Source organism: Oncorhynchus keta, unplaced genomic scaffold (genome assembly GCF_023373465.1).
Source record: "Oncorhynchus keta strain PuntledgeMale-10-30-2019 unplaced genomic scaffold, Oket_V2 Un_contig_16010_pilon_pilon, whole genome shotgun sequence".
In the NCBI taxonomy this organism is placed as follows: Eukaryota; Metazoa; Chordata; class Actinopteri; order Salmoniformes; family Salmonidae; genus Oncorhynchus; species Oncorhynchus keta.
In genome coordinates, this window is record NW_026279656.1 from 52,501 (window position 1) to 75,608 (window position 23,108).

Consider the following 23,108-nt stretch of genomic DNA (forward strand, 5'->3'; position numbering starts at 1 on the left):
CAACAGTGAGTTGGACTGGTACTATTGGCTGATGACTCTACCACCAGATCCCAACAGTGAGTTGGACTGGTACTATTGGTTGATGACTCCACCACTAGAACCCAACAGTGAGTTGGACTGGTACTATTGGCTGATGACACTACCACTAGATCCCAACAGTGAGTTGGACTTGTACTATTGGCTGATGACACTACCACTAGATCCCAACAGTGAGTTGGACTGAGCTGTTGGCTGATGACTCCACCACTAGATCCCAACAGTGAGTTGGACTGGTACTATTGGCAGATGACTCCACCACTAGATCCCAACAGTGAGTTGGACTGGTACTATTGGCTGATGCTGATGACTCCACCACTAGATCCCAACAGTGAGTTTGGACAGTGAGTTGGACTGTACTATTGGCTGATGACACTACCACTAGATCCCAACTGAGTTGGACTGTATGACTCCACCACTAGATCCCAACAGTGAGTTGGACTGGTACTATTGGCTGATGACTCCACTACTAGATCCCAACAGTGAGTTGGACTGGTACTATTGGCTGATGACTCCACCACTAGATCCCAACAGTGAGTTGGACTGGTACTATTGGCTGATGACTCCACCACTAGATCCCAACAGTGAGTTGGACTTGTACTATTGGCTGATTACTCCACCACTAGATCCCAACAGTGAGTTGGACTGGTACTATTGAAATCACCACTAGATCCCAACAGTGAGTTGGACTGGTACTATTGGCTAATGACTCCACCACTAGATCCCAACAGTGAGTTGGACTGGTACTATTGGCTGATGACTTCACCACTAGATCCTATAAAAGGAACAGGGTACCATTTGGGACGGTGGCCAAACTGAATGCCTGATAGAAACCACATCTCCTCTGGGACGGGGGCCAAACTGAATGCCTGATAGAAACCACATCTCCTCTGGGATGGGGGCCAAACTGAATGTCTGATAGAAACCACATCTCCTCTGGGACGGGGCCAAACTGAATGCCTGATAGAAACCACATCTCCTCTGGGACGGTGGCCAAACTGAATGCCTGATAGAAACCACATCTCCTCTGGGACGGTGGCCAAACTGAATGCCTGATAGAAACCACATCTCCTCTGGGACGGGGGCCAAACTGAATGCCTGATAGAAACCACATCTCCTCTGGGACGGTGGCCAAACTGAATGCCTGATAGAAACCACATCTCCTCTGGGACGGTGGCCAAACTGAATGCCTGATAGAAACCACATCTCCTCTGGGACGGGGCCAAACTGAATGCCTGATAGAAACCACATCTCCTCTGGGACGGGGCCAAACTGAATGCCTGATAGAAACCACATCTCCTCTGGGACGGTGGCCAAACTGAATGCCTGATAGAAACCACATCTCCTCTGGGACAGGGGCCAAACTGAATGCCTGATAGAAACCACATCTCCTCTGGGACGGGGCCAAACTGAATGCCTGATAGAAACCAATATATCTCTTCTCAACTGGAATATGATCATTAGCTAAGGTTGTGGGGAGTTGTTTACGGTGCTTTCTCCAAACTGAGAGATGTATATATCAACAGAGAGATGTATAGTAAACAGAGAGATGTACATCTCTACAACATATCTGGACCCAGTCACTTTGATTTCACGCTGCTCAAATGAATGCTCAGGACTTGTTGTTGTGTGTCTGTAGACAGACAGGAAGGAAGGATGATTATCTGGAGGGTAGAGGGATGAACTGAATGTAACATCCTGTCCTAACATCTCCAAAGCAATTGATTTGAGACCCATCTCCTCTGGGACGGGGGCCAAAAACTGCTCTGAGGCAGGAAAGGCCACATCACCTCCACACACGCACGCACACACACACACACACACACACAGACACACACACACACACACACACACACACACACACACACACACACACACACACACACACACACACACACACACACACACACACACACACACACACACACACACACACACACACACACAGCAGCTCTGGGCACACACACACACACACACACACACACACAGACAGAGAGGAGCTAGTTAAAGCTGCCTCGGAGCAGGTCTTTGTCTGGGCCTGCAGTAAAACCCTTCAGGGGTCAGAGGTTGTGGCAGTCACATATTACCCAGCTATTAGAACGCTGGGTAATAGCAGAGGACAGAGAGGCCTGATAACGGGTCTGTGCTGGGCTGACACTCTGGAGGCCAGAACACTAGAGGTCCAGAGAGGAGGGAGGGATGAATTTCAACTTCCGGAAAATACCTATTTTTCAAAGTCCGGAAAAGATGCCTTTTCAGCGTACTGGAAAATACGTCTTCTAGACGTCATTTTGCTTACTGGGAATATTATAGTTTTGCGGGGGTGGTAGAACAGCAAGGACCCGTCCTGACTGAAGGGAAAATTCTTAAAAGTTCTCTGGTCTCATGAGAGTGATGACGCTCCAGCTAGCCTAACAATTGGACTGGCAGACTGTGAGAGAGAGAGAAAAATAGAAGATTTGGCATGGGTCCCCAGATCCTCAAAAAGTTCTACAGCTGCACCATCGAGAGCATCCTGACTGGTTGCATCACCACCTGGTATGGCAGAGGGACAGTGGTGTGTAGGTTCAGAGATGTCTGTCCTCATTGCAGTGAGCCAGAGAGACAGTGAGCCAGAGACAGTGAGCCAGAGAGACAGTGAATCAGAGAGACAGTAAACCAGAGAGACATTGAGCCAGAGAGACAGTGAGCCAGTGAGCTAGAGAGACAGTGAGATAGTGAGCCAGAGACAGAGAGACGGTGAGCCAGAGGCAGAGAGCCAGTGAGCCAGTGAGACAGTAAGCCAGTGAGCCAGAGGCAGAGAGACGGTGAGCCAGAGCCAGAGAGCCAATGAGCCAGAGAGCCAATGAGCCAGAGAGACAGTGAGCCAGAGGCAGGGTCAGTGAGCCAGAGGCAGAGAGACAGTTATCCGGAGAGACAGTGAGCCAGAGAGACAGTGAGCCAGTGAGCCAGTGAGCCAGTGAGGCAGAGGCAGAGAGACAGTGAGCCAGGGGCAGAGAGCCAGTGAGCCAGAGACCCAGTGAGCCAATGAGCCAGAGACAGTGAGACAGTGAGCAAGAGAGACAGTGATTAAGAGAGACAGTGAGCAAGAGAGACAGTGAGCCAGAGAGACAGTGAGCCAGAGAGACAGTGAGCCAGAGACAGAGAGACAGTGAGCCAGAGACAGAGAGTGACAGAGAGACAGTGAGCCAGAGACAGAGACAGAGGAAACAGTGAGCCAGAGACAGTGAGCCAGAAAGACAGAGACAGAGAGCCATGGTGATTGTCCTTCAGAGACAGAGTAGAGCAGTGAACACACACTAGTGGGTGTGACGATACTTTGTATGTAACTATTATTGTCATGGAAATAGCCATGGTTATTGTCATCATTTAATTGTACTTGTTTTACTATCCTTGTGAGGACTTCTGGTACCCACAACGATAATAAAACAGACACACACACAGGAAAGGCTGAGCTGATAGAGAGAGATGGCTGCTCCTCAGTCAGAGGAAAGGCTGAGCTGATAGAGAGAGATGGCTGCTCCTCAGTCAGAGGAAAGGCTGAGCTGATAGAGAGAGATGGCTGCTCCTCAGTCAGAGGAAAGGCTGAGCTGATAGAGAGAGATGGCTGCTCCTCAGTCAGAGGAAAGGCTGAGCTGATAGAGAGAGATGGCTGCTCCTCAGTCAGAGGAAAGGCTGAGCTGATAGAGATGGCTGCTCCTCAGTCAGAGGAAAGGCTGAGCTGATAGAGAGAGATGGCTGCTCCTCAGTCAGAGGAAAGGCTGAGCTGATAGAGAGAGATGGCTGCTCCTCAGTCAGAGGAAAGGCTGAGCTGATAGAGATGGCTGCTCCTCAGTCAGAGGAAAGGCTGAACTGATAGAGAGAGATGGCTGCTCCTCAGTCAGAGGAAAGGCTGAACTGATAGAGAGAGATGTCTGCTCCTCAGTCAGAGGAAAGGCTGAGCTAATAGAGAGAGATGGCTGCTCCTCAGTCAGAGGAAAGGCTGAGCTGATAGAGAGAGATGGCTGCTCCTCAGTCAGAGGAAAGGCTGAGCTGATAGAGAGAGATGGCTGCTCCTCAGTCAGAGGAAAGGCTGAGCTGATAGAGAGAGATGGCTGCTCCTCAGTCAGAGGAAAGGCTGAGCTGATAGAGATGTCTGCTCCTCAGTCAGAGGAAAGGCTGAGCTGATAGAGAGAGATGTCTGCTCCTCAGTCAGAGGAAAGGCTGAGCTGATAGAGAGAGATGGCTGCTCCTCAGTCAGAGGAAAGGCTGAGCTGATAGAGAGAGATGGCTGCTCCTCAGTCAGAGGAAAGGCTGAGCTGATAGAGAGAGATGGCTGCTCCTCAGTCAGAGGAAAGGCTGAGCTGATAGAGAGAGATGGCTGCTCCTCAGTCAGAGGAAAGGCTGAGCTGATAGAGAGAGATGGCTGCTCCTCAGTCAGAGGAAAGGCTGAGCTGATAGAGAGAGATGGCTGCTCCTCAGTCAGAGGAAAGGCTGAGCTGATAGAGAGAGATGGCTGCTCCTCAATCAGAGGAAAGGCTGAGCTGATAGAGAGAGATGGCTGCTCCTCAGTCAGAGGAAAGGCTGAGCTGATAGAGAGAGATGGCTGCTCCTCAGTCAGAGGAAAGGCTGAGCTGATAGAGAGAGATGTCTGCTCCTCAGTCAGAGGAAAGGCTGAGCTGATAGAGAGAGATGGCTGCTCCTCAGTCAGAGGAAAGGCTGAGCTGATAGAGAGATGGCTGCTCCTCAGTCAGAGGAAAGGCTGAGCTGATAGAGAGAGATGGCTGCTCCTCAGTCAGAGGAAAGGCTGAGCTGATAGAGAGAGATGGCTGCTCCTCAGTCAGAGGAAAGGCTGAGCTGATAGAGAGAGATGGCTGCTCCTCAGTCAGAGGAAAGGCTGAGCTGATAGAGAGATGGCTGCTCCTCAGTCAGAGGAAAGGCTGAGCTGATAGAGAGAGATGGCTGCTCCTCAGTCAGAGGAAAGGCTGAGCTGATAGAGAGAGATGGCTGCTCCTCAGTCAGAGGAAAGGCTGAGCTGATAGAGAGAGATGGCTGCTCCTCAGTCAGAGGAAAGGCTGAGCTGATAGAGAGATGGCTGCTCGTCAGAGAGACTGTATAGAGATGGCTGCATCCCAAATGGCACCCTATTCCCTATATAGTGCACTACTTTTGACCAGATCCCTATGGGCCCTGGTCAGAAATAGTGCACTACAAAATGAAATGGGAGCCATTTGGACCGGAGCTGAGCTGATAGAGTTCTCCTGGGTGACATTGCATCTGATCTGACCAGGAAGAGGACACTGTCTTGTCCTTCACCCACAGATAGTCCTAGCCTGGCTGGCCTGCTGGCTGATAGAGACATAGGATAATAATGTGGGATTTATACCACAGAAAGGTAATCATATGGCTGCATTCACATCAAATGGGTGTCTGGTCACTGTGGTGTCAGATTACACATTACTGATGATGATGATGATGATGTTCTGAGTGTATGAGGATTGGTTTGTCATCACTGTGGTGTCAGATTACACATTATTGATGATGATGATGATGTTCTGAGTGTATGAGGATTGGTTTGTCATCACTGTGGTGTCAGATTACACATTACTGATGATGATGATGATGTTCTGAGTGTATGAGGATTGGTTTGTCATCACTGTGGTGTCAGATTACACATTACTGATGATGATGATGATGTTCTGAGTGTATGAGGATTGGTTTGTCATCACTGTGGTGTCAGATTACACATTACTGATGATGATGATGATGTTCTGAGTGTATGAGGATTGGTTTGTCATCACTGTGGTGTCAGATTACACATTACTGATGATGATGATGATGTTCTGAGTGTATGAGGATTGGTTTGTCATCACTGTGGTGTCAGATTACACATTACTGATGATGATGATGATGTTCTGAGTGTATGAGGATTGGTTTGTCATCACTGTGGTGTCAGATTACACATTACTGATGATGATGATGATGTTCTGAGTGTATGAGGATTGGTTTGTCATCACTGTGGTGTCAGATTACACATTACTGATGATGATGATGATGTTCTGAGTGTATGAGGATTGGTTTGTCATCACTGTGGTGTCAGATTACACATTACTGATGATGATGATGATGTTCTGAGTGTATGAGGATTGGTTTGTCATCACTGTGGTGTCAGATTACACATTACTGATGATGATGATGATGTTCTGAGTGTATGAGGATTGGTTTGTCATCACTGTGGTGTCAGATTACACATTACTGATGATGATGATGATGTTCTGAGTGTATGAGGATTGGTTTGTCATCACTGTGGTGTCAGATTACATACTGATGATAGATGTATGATGTCCCTGAGGTTGGAATGGAAATTATTGAAATCACTGTGGGCATACATCAGCTAGTTTTACCTTTGTCCCTGTTGGAATTAAATATATGTTAAATGTACTGTAGCCTATTATTTACCAAGGCTGTGATTCATGTGTTAAATTATAGCTGCGGTACAGCACTTTTACTTCACTACTTCCTACTTCCTACTTCCTACTTCCTACACTGACATTCAAATCAAATCAAATTTTATTTGTCACATACACATGGTTAGCAGATGTTAATGCGAGTGTAGCGAAATGCTTGTGCTTCTAGTTCCGACAATGCAGCAATAACGAAACCATTCAGATTCAAGTGTTTGTTGGAGATTTAATTTCATCCCTGTGGGAACAGAAGTGTTGAAATTCCTCTTAATCTCCAGCTGATTGAACAACATAGTGTTCTGAGTTGAGTTTGAGTGCAGATGAAGTCCGAGTGTTGGCAGCACTCCACACTGTAATCATCAACAGCATATGGTCAACACAAGCACAACTCACCAGTCCCAGATCTACAGTCTTTACCAGGTACTGAAATAGTATCAGTTACAACATGTTGTTGATGGAACCGTGCTCGTTCATTAACAGAGTTATACTGACATATATATTACACATTGTTATAACAGAGTTATACTGACATATATATTACACATGGTTATAACAGAGTTATACTGACATATATATTACACATTGTTATAACAGAGTTATACTGACATATATATTACACATTGTTATAACAGAGTTATACTGACATATATATTACACATGGTTATAACAGAGTTATACTGACATATATATTACACATTGTTATAACAGAGTTATACTGACATATATATTACACATTGTTGTAACAGAGTTATACTGACATATATATTACACATTGTTATAACAGAGTTATACTGACATATATATTACACATTGTTGTAACAGAGTTATACTGACATATATATTACACATTGTTATAACAGAGTTATACTGACATATATATTACACATTGTTATAACAGAGTTATACTGACATATATATTACACATTGTTATAACAGAGTTATACTGACATATATATTACACATTGTTATAACAGAGTTATACTGACATATATATTACACATTGTTGTAACAGAGTTATACTGACATATATATTACACATTGTTATAACAGAGTTATACTGACATATATATTACACATTGTTGTAACAGAGTTATACTGACATATATATTACACATTGTTATAACAGAGTTATACTGACATATATATTACACATTGTTATAACAGAGTTATACTGACATATATATTACACATTGTTGTAACAGAGTTATACTGACATATATATTACACATTGTTATAACAGAGTTATACTGACATATATATTACACATTGTTATAACAGAGTTATACTGACATATATATTACACATTGTTATAACAGAGTTATACTGACATATATATTACACATTGTTATAACAGAGTTATACTGACATATATATTACACATTGTTATAACAGAGTTATACTGACATATATATTACACATTGTTGTAACAGAGTTATACTGACATATATATTACACATTGTTATAACAGAGTTATACTGACATATATATTACACATTGTTATAACAGAGTTATACTGACATATATATTACACATTGTTGTAACAGAGTTATACTGACACATTGTTATAACAGAGTTATACTGACATATATATTACACATTGTTATAACAGAGTTATACTGACATATATATTACACATTGTTATAACAGAGTTATACTGACATATATATTACACATTGTTATAACAGAGTTATACTGACATATATATTACACATTGTTGTAACAGTTATACTGACATATATATTACACATTGTTATAACAGAGTTATACTGACATATATATTACACATTGTTATAACAGAGTTATACTGACATATATATTACACATTGTTATAACAGAGTTATACTGACATATATATTACACATTGTTATAACAGAGTTATACTGACATATATATTACACATTGTTATAACAGAGTTATACTGACATATATATTACACATGGTTATAACAGAGTTATACTGACATATATATTACATGGTTATAACAGAGTTATACTGACATTATATTACACAGTTATATACTGACATATATATTACACATTGTTATAACAGAGTTATACTGACATATATATTACACATTGTTATAACAGAGTTATACTGACATATATATTACACATTGTTATAACAGAGTTATACTGACATATATATTACACATTGTTGTAATAGTTATAGTTATACTGAGTTATACTGACATATATATTACACATGGTTATAACAGAGTTATACTGACATATATATTACACATTGTTGTAACAGAGTTATACTGACATATATATTACACATTGTTATAACAGAGTTATACTGACATATATATTACACATTGTTGTAACAGAGTTATACTGACATATATATTACACATTGTTATAACAGAGTTATACTGACATATATATTACACATTGTTATAACAGAGTTATACTGACATATATATTACACATTGTTGTAATAGTTATACTGACATATATATTACACATTGTTGTAACAGTTATACTGACATATATATTACACATTGTTGTAACAGAGTTATACTGACATATATATTACACATTGTTGTAACAGTTATACTGACATATATATTACACATTGTTATAACAGAGTTATACTGACATATATATTACACATTGTTATAACAGAGTTATACTGACATATATATTACACATTGTTGTAACAGAGTTATACTGACATATATATTACACATTGTTATAACAGAGTTATACTGACATATATATTACACATTGTTGTAACAGAGTTATACTGACATATATATTACACATTGTTATAACAGAGTTATACTGACATATATATTACACATTGTTGTAACAGAGTTATACTGACATATATATTACACATTGTTGTAACAGAGTTATACTGACATATATATTACACATTGTTATAACAGAGTTATACTGACATATATATTACACATTGTTATATATACTGACATATATATTACACATTGTTATAACAGAGTTATACTGACATATATATTACACATTGTTATAACAGAGTTATACTGACATATATATTACACATTGTTATAACATAGTTATACTGACATATATATTACATTGTTGTAACAGAGTTATACTGACATATATATTACACATTGTTGTAACAGAGTTATACTGACATATATATTACACATGGTTATAACAGAGTTATACTGACATATATATTACACATTGTTATAACAGAGTTATACTGACATATATATTACACATTGTTATAACAGAGTTATACTGACATATATATTACACATTGTTGTAACAGAGTTATACTGACATATATATTACACATTGTTATAACAGAGTTATACTGACATATATATTACACATTGTTATAACAGAGTTATACTGACATATATATTACACATGGTTATAACAGAGTTATACTGACATATATATTACACATTGTTGTAACAGAGTTATACTGACATATATATTACACATTGTTGTAACAGAGTTATACTGACATATATATTACATTGTTGTAACAGAGTTATACTGACATATATATTACACATGGTTATAACAGAGTTATACTGACATATATATTACACATTGTTATAACAGAGTTATACTGACATATATATTACACATTGTTGTAACAGAGTTATACTGACATATATTTTACACATTGTTATAACAGAGTTATACTGACATATATATTACACATTGTTATAACAGAGTTATACTGACATATATATTACACATTGTTATAACAGAGTTATACTGACATATATATTACACATTGTTATAACAGAGTTATACTGACATATATATTACACATTGTTGTAACAGTTATACTGACATATATATTACACATGGTTATAACAGAGTTATACTGACATATATATTACACATGGTTATAACAGAGTTATACTGACATATATATTACACATTGTTGTAACAGAGTTATACTGACATATATATTACACATTGTTATAACAGAGTTATACTGACATATATATTACACATTGTTATAACAGAGTTATACTGACATATATATTACACATTGTTATAACAGAGTTATACTGACATATATATTACACATTGTTATAACAGAGTTATACTGACATATATATTACACATTGTTATAACAGAGTTATACTGACATATATATTACACATTGTTGTAACAGAGTTATACTGACATATATATTACACATTGTTGTAACAGAGTTATACTGACATATATATTACATTGTTATAACAGAGTTATACTGACATATATATTACACATTGTTATAACAGAGTTATACTGACATATATATTACACATGGTTATAACAGAGTTATACTGACATATATATTACACATTGTTATAACAGAGTTATACTGACATATATATTACACATTGTTGTAACAGAGTTATACTGACATATATACATATATATTACTGACATGGTTATAACAGAGTTATACTGACATATATATTACACATTGTTATAACAGAGTTATACTGACATATATATTACACATTGTTGTAACAGAGTTATACTGACATATATTTTACACATTGTTATAACAGAGTTATACTGACATATATATTACACATTGTTATAACAGAGTTATACTGACATATATATTACACATTGTTATAACAGAGTTATACTGACATATATATTACACATTGTTATAACAGAGTTATAATGACATATATATTACACATTGTTGTAACAGTTATACTGACATATATATTACACATGGTTATAACAGAGTTATACTGACATATATATTACACATGGTTATAACAGAGTTATACTGACATATATATTACACATTGTTATAACAGAGTTATACTGACATATATATTACACATTGTTATAACAGAGTTATACTGACATATATATTACACATTGTTATAACAGAGTTATACTGACATATATATTACACATTGTTATAACAGAGTTATACTGACATATATATTACACATGGTTATAACAGAGTTATACTGACATATATATTACACATTGTTATAACAGAGTTATACTGACATATATATTACACATTGTTGTAACAGAGTTATACTGACATATATATTACACATTGTTGTAACAGAGTTATACTGACATATATATTACATGGTTATAACAGAGTTATACTGACATATATATTACACATTGTTATAACAGAGTTATACTGACATATATATTACACATTGTTGTAACAGAGTTATACTGACATATATATTACACATTGTTATAACAGAGTTATACTGACATATATATTACACATTGTTATAACAGAGTTATACTGACATATATATTACACATTGTTATAACAGAGTTATACTGACATATATATTACACATTGTTATAACAGAGTTATAATGACATATATATTACACATTGTTGTAACAGAGTTATACTGCCATATATATTACACATGGTTATAACAGAGTTATACTGACATATATATTACACATGGTTATAACAGAGTTATACTGACATATATATTACACATTGTTGTAACAGAGTTATACTGCCATATATATTACACATGGTTATAACAGAGTTATACTGACATATATATTACACATTGTTGTAACAGAGTTATACTGACATATATATTACACATGGTTATAACAGAGTTATACTGACATATATATTACACATGGTTATAACAGAGTTATACTGACATATATATTACACATTGTTGTAACAGAGTTATACTGACATATATATTACACATGGTTATAACAGAGTTATACTGACATATATATTACACATTGTTGTAACAGAGTTATACTGCCATATATATTACACATGGTTATAACAGAGTTATACTGACATATATATTACACATTGTTGTAACAGTTATACTGACATATATATTACACATTGTTATAACAGAGTTATACTGACATATATATTGTTATAACAGAGTTATACTGACATATATATTACACATTGTTATAACAGAGTTATACTGACATATATATTACACATTGTTATAACAGAGTTATACTGACATATATATTACACATTGTTGTAATAGTTATACTGACATATATATTATTACATTGTTGTAACAGAGTTATACTGACATATATATTACACATGGTTATAACAGAGTTATACTGACATATATATTACACATTGTTATAACAGAGTTATACTGACATATATATTACACATTGTTATAACAGAGTTATACTGACATATATATTACACATTGTTATAACAGAGTTATACTGACATATATATTACACATTGTTATAACAGAGTTATACTGACATATATATTACACATTGTTGTAACATAGTTATACTGACATATATATTACACATTGTTGTAATAGTTATACTGACATATATATTACACATTGTTGTAACAGAGTTATACTGACATATATATTACACATGGTTATAACAGAGTTATACTGACATATATATTACACATTGTTGTAACAGTTATACTGACATATATATTACACATTGTTATAACAGAGTTATACTGACATATATATTACACATTGTTATAACAGAGTTATACTGACATATATATTACACATTGTTATAACAGAGTTATACTGACATATATATTACACATTGTTGTAACAGAGTTATACTGACATATTACACATTGTTATAACAGAGTTATACTGACATATATATTACACATTGTTGTAACAGAGTTATACTGACATATATATTACACATTGTTATAACAGAGTTATACTGACATATATATTACACATTGTTGTAACAGAGTTATACTGACATATATATTACACATTGTTGTAACAGAGTTATACTGCCATATTATATATATTACACATTGTTGTAACAGTTATACTGACATATATATTACACATTGTTATAACAGAGTTATACTGACATATATATTACACATTGTTGTAACAGAGTTATACTGACATATATATTACACATTGTTATAACAGAGTTATACTGACATATATATTACACATGGTTATAACAGAGTTATACTGACATATATATTACACATGGTTATAACAGAGTTATACTGACATATATATTACACATTGTTATAACAGAGTTATACTGACATATATATTACACATTGTTATAACAGAGTTATACTGACATATATATTACACATTGTTGTAACAGTTATACTGATATATATATTACACATTGTTATAACAGGGTTATACTGACATATATATTACACATTGTTATAACAGAGTTATACTGACATATATATTACACATTGTTGTAATAGTTATACTGACATATATATTACACATTGTTGTAACAGTTATACTGATATATATATTACACATTGTTATAACAGGGTTATACTGACATATATATTACACATTGTTGTAACAGAGTTATACTGACATATATATTACACATTGTTATAACAGAGTTATACTGACATATATATTACACATTGTTGTAACAGAGTTATACTGACATATATATTACACATTGTTATAACAGAGTTATACTGACATATATATTACACATTGTTATAACAGAGTTATACTGACATATATATTACACATTGTTGTAAATAGTTATACTGACATATATATTACACATTGTTGTAACAGAGTTATACTGACATATATATTACACATTGTTGTAACAGAGTTATACTGACATATATATTACACATTGTTGTAACAGTTATACTGACATATATATTACACATTGTTATAACAGAGTTATACTGACATATATATTACACATTGTTATAACAGAGTTATACTGACATATATATTACATTGTTGTAACAGAGTTATACTGACATATATATTACACATTGTTATAACAGAGTTATACTGACATATATATTACACATTGTTGTAACAGAGTTATACTGACATATATATTACACATTGTTATAACAGAGTTATACTGACATATATATTACACATTGTTGTAACAGAGTTATACTGACATATATATTACACATTGTTGTAACAGAGTTATACTGACATATATATTACACATTGTTGTAACAGAGTTATACTGACATTGTTATATATTACACATTGTTATAACAGAGTTATACTGACATATATATTACACATTGTTATAACAGAGTTATACTGACATATATATTACACATTGTTATAACAGAGTTATACTGACATATATATTACACATTGTTGTAACAGAGTTATACTGACATATATATTACACATTGTTATAACAGAGTTATACTGACATATATATTACACATTGTTGTAACAGAGTTATACTGACATATATATTACACATTGTTATAACAGAGTTATACTGACATATATATTACACATTGTTATAACAGAGTTATACTGACATATATATTACACATTGTTGTAACAGAGTTATACTGACATATATATTACACATTGTTATAACAGAGTTATACTGACATATATATTACACATTGTTATAACAGAGTTATACTGACATATATATTACACATTGTTATAACAGAGTTATACTGACATATATATTACACATTGTTATAACAGAGTTATACTGACATATATATTACACATTGTTGTAACAGAGTTATACTGACATATATATTACACATTGTTGTAACAGAGTTATACTGACATATATATTACACATGGTTATAACAGAGTTATACTGACATATATATTACACATTGTTATAACAGAGTTATACTGACATATATATTACACATTGTTGTAACAGAGTTATACTGACATATATTTTACACATTGTTATAACAGAGTTATACTGACATATATATTACACATTGTTATAACAGAGTTATACTGACATATATATTACACATTGTTATAACAGAGTTATACTGACATATATATTACATTGTTATAACAGAGTTATAATGACATATATATTACACATTGTTGTAACAGTTATACTTATAACAGGTTATAACAGAGTTATACTGACATATATATTACACATGGTTATAACAGAGTTATACTGACATATATATTACACATTGTTATAACAGAGTTATACTGACATATATATTACACATTGTTATAACAGAGTTATACTGACATATATATTACACATTGTTGTAACAGAGTTATACTGACATATATATTACACATTGTTATAACAGAGTTATACTGACATATATATTACACATTGTTATAACAGAGTTATACTGACATATATATTACACATTGTTATAACAGAGTTATACTGACATATATATTACACATTGTTATAACAGAGTTATACTGACATATATATTACACATGGTTATAACAGAGTTATACTGACATATATATTACACATTGTTATAACAGAGTTATACTGACATATATATTACACATTGTTATAACAGAGTTATACTGACATATATATTACACATTGTTATAACAGAGTTATACTGACATATATATTACACATTGTTATAACAGAGTTATACTGACATATATATTACACATTGTTATAACAGAGTTATACTGACATATATATTACACATTGTTGTAATAGTTATACTGACATATATATTACACATTGTTGTAACAGAGTTATACTGACATATATATTACACATTGTTGTAACAGAGTTATACTGACATATATATTACACATTGTTGTAACAGTTATACTGACATATATATTACACATTGTTATAACAGAGTTATACTGACATATATATTACACATTGTTATAACAGAGTTATACTGACATATATATTACACATTGTTATAACAGAGTTATACTGACATATATATTACACATTGTTGTAACAGAGTTATACTGACATATTACACATTGTTATAACAGAGTTATACTGACATATATATTACACATTGTTGTAACAGAGTTATACTGACATATATATTACACATTGTTATAACAGAGTTATACTGACATATATATTACACATTGTTGTAACAGAGTTATACTGACATATATATTACACATTGTTGTAACAGAGTTATACTGCCATATTATATATATTACACATTGTTGTAACAGAGTTATACTGACATATATATTACACATTGTTGTAACAGAGTTATACTGACATATATATTACACATTGTTATAACAGAGTTATACTGACATATATATTACACATTGTTGTAACAGAGTTATACTGACATATATATTACACATTGTTGTAACAGAGTTATACTGCCATATATATTACACATTGTTGTAACAGTTATACTGACATATATATTACACATGGTTATAACAGAGTTATACTGACATATATATTACACATTGTTGTAACAGAGTTATACTGACATATATATTACACATTGTTATAACAGAGTTATACTGCCATATATATTACACATTGTTGTAACAGAGTTATACTGACATATATATTACACATTGTTATAACAGAGTTATACTGCCATATATATTACACATTGTTGTAACACAGTTATACTGACATATATATTACACATTGTTATAACAGAGTTATACTGACATATATATTACACATTGTTATAACAGAGTTATACTGACATATATATTACACATTGTTGTAAATAGTTATACTGACATATATATTACACATTGTTATAACAGAGTTATACTGACATATATATTACACATTGTTATACTGACATATATATTACACAGTTATACTGACATATATATTACACATTGTTGTAATAGTTATACTGACATATATATTACACATTGTTGTAACAGAGTTATACTGACATATATATTACACATTGTTGTAACAGAGTTATACTGACATATATAACATTGTTGTAACAGAGTTATACTGACATATATATTACACATTGTTGTAATAGTTATAGTTATACTGACATATATATTACACATTGTTGTAATAGTTATACTGACATATATATTACACATTGTTGTAACAGAGTTATACTGACATATATATTACACATTGTTGTAACAGAGTTATACTGACATATATATTACACATTGTTGTAATAGTTATACTGACATATATATTACACATTGTTATAACAGAGTTATACTGACATATATATTACACATTGTTATAACAGAGTTATACTGACATATATATTACACATTGTTATAACAGAGTTATACTGACATATATATTACACATTGTTATAACAGAGTTATACTGACATATATATTACACATAATAGTTATTGTAACACATTGTTATACTGACATATATATTACACATGGTTATAACAGAGTTATACTGACATATATATTACACATTGTTGTAACAGAGTTATACTGACATATATATTACACATTGTTGTAACAGAGTTATACTGACATATATATTACACATTGTTGTAACAGAGTTATACATTGTTGTAACAGTTATACTGACATATATATTACACATTGTTGTAACAGAGTTATACTGATATATACACATAACAGTTATACTGACATATATTGTTGTAACAGAGTTATACTGACATATATATTACACATTGTTGTAACAGAGTTATACTGACATATATATTACACATTGTTGTAACAGAGTTATACTGACATATATATTACACATTGTTGTAATAGTTATACTGACATATATATTACACATTGTTGTAACAGAGTTATAATGACATATATATTACACATTGTTGTAACAGAGTTATACTGACATATATATTACACATTGTTGTAATAGTTATACTGACATATATATTACACATTGTTGTAACAGAGTTATAATGACATATATATTACACATTGTTGTAACAGAGTTATACTGACATATATATTACACATTGTTGTAACAGAGTTATAATGACATATATATTACACATTGTTGTAACAGAGTTATACTGACATATATATTACATTGTTGTAACAGAGTTATACTGACATATATATTACACATTGTTGTAATAGTTATACTGACATATATATTACACATTGTTGTAACAGAGTTATAATGACATATATATTACACATTGTTGTAACAGAGTTATACTGACATATATATTACACATTGTTGTAATAGTTATACTGACATATATATTACACATTGTTGTAACAGAGTTATAATGACATATATATTGTTGTAACAGAGTTATGTGACATATATATTACACAGTTATAATAGACATATATATTACACATTGTTATAACAGAGTTATACTGACATATATATTACACATTGTTATAACTGAGTTATACTGAATATATATATTACACATTGTTGTAACAGAGTTATACTGACATATATATTACACATTGTTATACAGAGTTATACTGACATATATATTACACATTGTTGTAACAGAGTTATACTGACATATATATTACACATTGTTGTAACAGAGTTATACTGACATATATATTACACATTGTTGTAACAGAGTTATACTGACATATATATTACACATTGTTGTAACAGAGTTATACTGACATATATATTACACATTGTTATAACAGAGTTATACTGACATATATATTACACATTGTTGTAACAGAGTTATACTGACATATATATTACACATTGTTGTAACAGAGTTATACTGACATATATATTACACATTGTTGTAACAGAGTTATACTGACATATATATTACACATTGTTATAACAGAGTTATACTGACATATATATTACACATTGTTGTAACAGAGTTATACTGACATATATATTACACATTGTTGTAACAGAGTTATACTGACATATATATTACACATTGTTGTAACAGAGTTATACTGACATATATATTACACATTGTTATAACAGAGTTATACTGACATATATATTACACATTGTTGTAACAGAGTTATAATGACATATATTACACATTGTTGTAACAGAGTTATAATGACATATATATTACACATTGTTGTAATAGTTATACTGACATATATATTACACATGGTTATAACAGAGTTATACTGACATATATATTACACATTGTTGTAACAGAGTTATACTGACATATATATTACACATTGTTATAACAGAGTTATACTGACATATATATTACACATTGTTGTAACAGAGTTATACTGACATATATATTACACATGGTTATAACAGAGTTATACTGACATATATATTACACATTGTTGTAACAGAGTTATAATGACATATATATTACACATTGTTGTAACAGAGTTATAATGACATATATATTACACATTGTTATAACAGAGTTATAATGACATATATATTACACATTGTTGTAACAGAGTTATAATGACATATATATTACACATTGTTATAACAGAGTTATACTGACATATATATTACACATTGTTATAACAGAGTTATACTGCCATATATATTACACATTGTTGTAACAGAGTGATACTGCCATATATATTACACATTGTTGTAACAGAGTTATAATGACATATATATTACACATTGTTGTAACAGAGTTATACTGACATATATATTACACATTGTTATAACAGAGTTATAATGACATATATATTACACATTGTTGTAACAGAGTTATAATGACATATATATTACACATTGTTGTAACAGAGTTATAATGACATATATATTACACATTGTTATAACAGAGTTATAATGACATATATATTACACATTGTTGTAACACAGTTATACTGACATATATATTACACATTGTTGTAACACAGTTATACTGACATATATATTACACATTGTTGTAACAGAGTTATACTGACATATATATTACACATTGTTATAACAGAGTTATAATGACATATATATTACACATTGTTGTAACACAGTTATACTGACATATATATTACACATTGTTGTAACAGAGTTATACTGACATATATATTATAACAGAGTTATAATGACATATATATTACACATTGTTATAACAGAGTTATACTGACATATATATTACACATTGTTATAACAGAGTTATACTGCCATATATATTACACATTGTTGTAACAGAGTGATACTGCCATATATATTACACATTGTTGTAACATAGTTATAATGACATATATATTACACATTGTTGTAACAGAGTTATACTGACATATATATTACACATTGTTATAACAGAGTTATAATGACATATATATTACACATTGTTGTAACAGAGTTATACTGACATATATATTACACATTGTTGTAACAGAGTTATACTGACATATATATTACACATTGTTATTGACATATATAACATTGTTGTAACACAGTTATACTGACATATATATTACACATTGTTGTAACAGAGTTATACTGACATATATATTACACATTGTTATAACAGAGTTATACTGACATATATATTACACATTGTTGTAACACAGTTATACTGACATATATATTACACATTGTTGTAACACAGTTATACTGACATATATATTACACATTGTTGTAACAGAGTTATAATGACATATATATTACACATTGTTATAACAGAGTTATACTGACATATATATTACACATTGTTGTAACAGAGTTATACTGACATATATATTACACATTGTTGTAACAGAGTTATACTGACATATATATTACACATTGTTATAACAGAGTTATAATGACATATATATTACACATTGTTGTAACAGAGTTATACTGACATATATATTACACATTGTTGTAACAGAGTTATAATGACATATATATTACACATTGTTATAACAGAGTTATACTGACATATATATTACACATTGTTATAACAGAGTTATACTGACATATATATTACACATTGTTATAACAGAGTTATACTGACATATATATTACACATTGTTGTAACAGAGTTATAATGACATATATATTACACATTGTTGTAACAGAGTTATACTGACATATATATTACACATTGTTGTAACAGAGTTATACTGACATATATATTACACATTGTTGTAACAGAGTTATACTGACATATATATTACACATTGTTGTAATAGTTATACTGACATATATATTACACATTGTTGTAACAGAGTTATACTGACATATATATTACACATTGTTGTAATAGTTATACTGACATATATATTACACATTGTTGTAATAGTTATACAGCCATATCTACTATGTTCCATTCTTCATCTAACAAAACTTGCTATAATGGCAGACCCAGGGAGTATCAGAAATACTGCGTCCCAAATGGCACCCTATTCCTTATATAGTGCACTACTTTTGACCAGAGCCAATAGGGACCCTATTTCCTTATTATATATAGTGCACTACTTTTGACCAGAGCCTATGGACCCTATTCCCTATATATAGTGCACTATTTTGTAAGCCTAGTTGAGGGACCCTATTCCATATATATACACATTTTATTAAGAGCCTATAGGGACCCTATTCCCTATATTACACTATTTTGACCAGAGCCTATGAGGGTTATACTCCCATATATATTACACACTTTTAGAGCCTATGAGGGATATTCCCTATATATATTACTACATTTTGACCAGAGCCTATGAGGGACCCCTATTAACCCATATATATAGTGCACTACTTTTTTTAATCAGAGCCTATGAGGGACCCTATTATATTGCACTACATTGTTGTACCAGAGTTATACTGACCCTATATCCCTATATATAGTGCACTACTTTAACAGAGCCTATGAGGGACCCTATTCCCTATATATAGTACACTATTTTTGACCAGAGTTATGAGGGACCCATATATATAGTGCACTATTTTATTAACAGAGCCTATGAGGGACCCTATTCCCTATATATACACTACTTTTATTAACAGAGCCTATGAGGGACCCTATTAACCCTATATATAGTACACTACTTTTGACCAGAGCCTATAGGGACCCATATATATTGCACTATTTTATTAACAGAGCCTATAGGGACCCTATTCCCTATATATTACACTACTTTTATTAACAGAGTTATACTGACCCTATTCCTTATTAATATATTGCACTATTTTGTAACAGAGCCTATGAGGGACCCTATTCCTTATATATAGTACACTACTTTTGTAACAGAGCCTATAGGGACCCTATTCCATATATATTACACACTTTTGTAACAGAGTTATGAGGGACTGATTCCATATATATTACACATTTTGACCAGAGCCTATGAGGGACCCTATTCCCTATATATAGTACATACTTTTGACCAGAGCCTATGAGGGACCCTATTCCCTATAGTTATAGTGCACTACTTTTGACCAGAGCCTATGAGGGACCCTATTCCCTATATATATATTGCACTACTTTTGTTAGAGCCTATGAGGGACCCTATTCCTGACATATATATTACACTATTGTTATAACAGAGCCTATACTGACCTATTATATATTACATAGTTGCACTACTTTTGACCAGAGCCTATGACTGACCTATTCCTATATATACACTATTTTTTACCAGAGTTATAGGGACCCTATTCCCTATATATATTACTACTTTTGTAACAGAGTTATGAGGGACCTATAAAGGGAACCGGGTGCCATTTTGATTGCACATATTGTGCTTTTCGTTTATTGACACCTCATCAGAGGGACATCTTACTGAATAACTATTCAAAATACTTTCTATTTGTCCTCAGTGTTGTTGATAGCAGAGTTATTGGAGGTAGGAGGGAGGGGGGGGGGTAGACAAAAGGGGAGAGACTGTTATTGTTTTTGTTAGAAATTGACTGGGTCATTGGTTCAGGATCAGTTTTTGGGGGGGGAGCTGCCGGACCTGGTTAATGTTTGATTTAATATTGTGTGTGTGTGTGTGTGTGTGTGTGTGTGTGTGTGTGTGTGTGTGTGTGTGTGTGTGTGTGTGTGTGTGTGTGTGTGTGTG

The 23,108-nt window shown here is 32.7% G+C and overlaps 1 protein-coding gene across 2 annotated transcripts in view; it reads left to right on the forward strand.

The window, feature by feature from the left end:
• The window catches only part of LOC118379382 (collagen alpha-1(XIV) chain-like), a 208,860-nt gene that overhangs the window by 2,086 nt on the left and 183,666 nt on the right, over positions 1 to 23,108 (forward strand). The window lies entirely within an intron of this gene.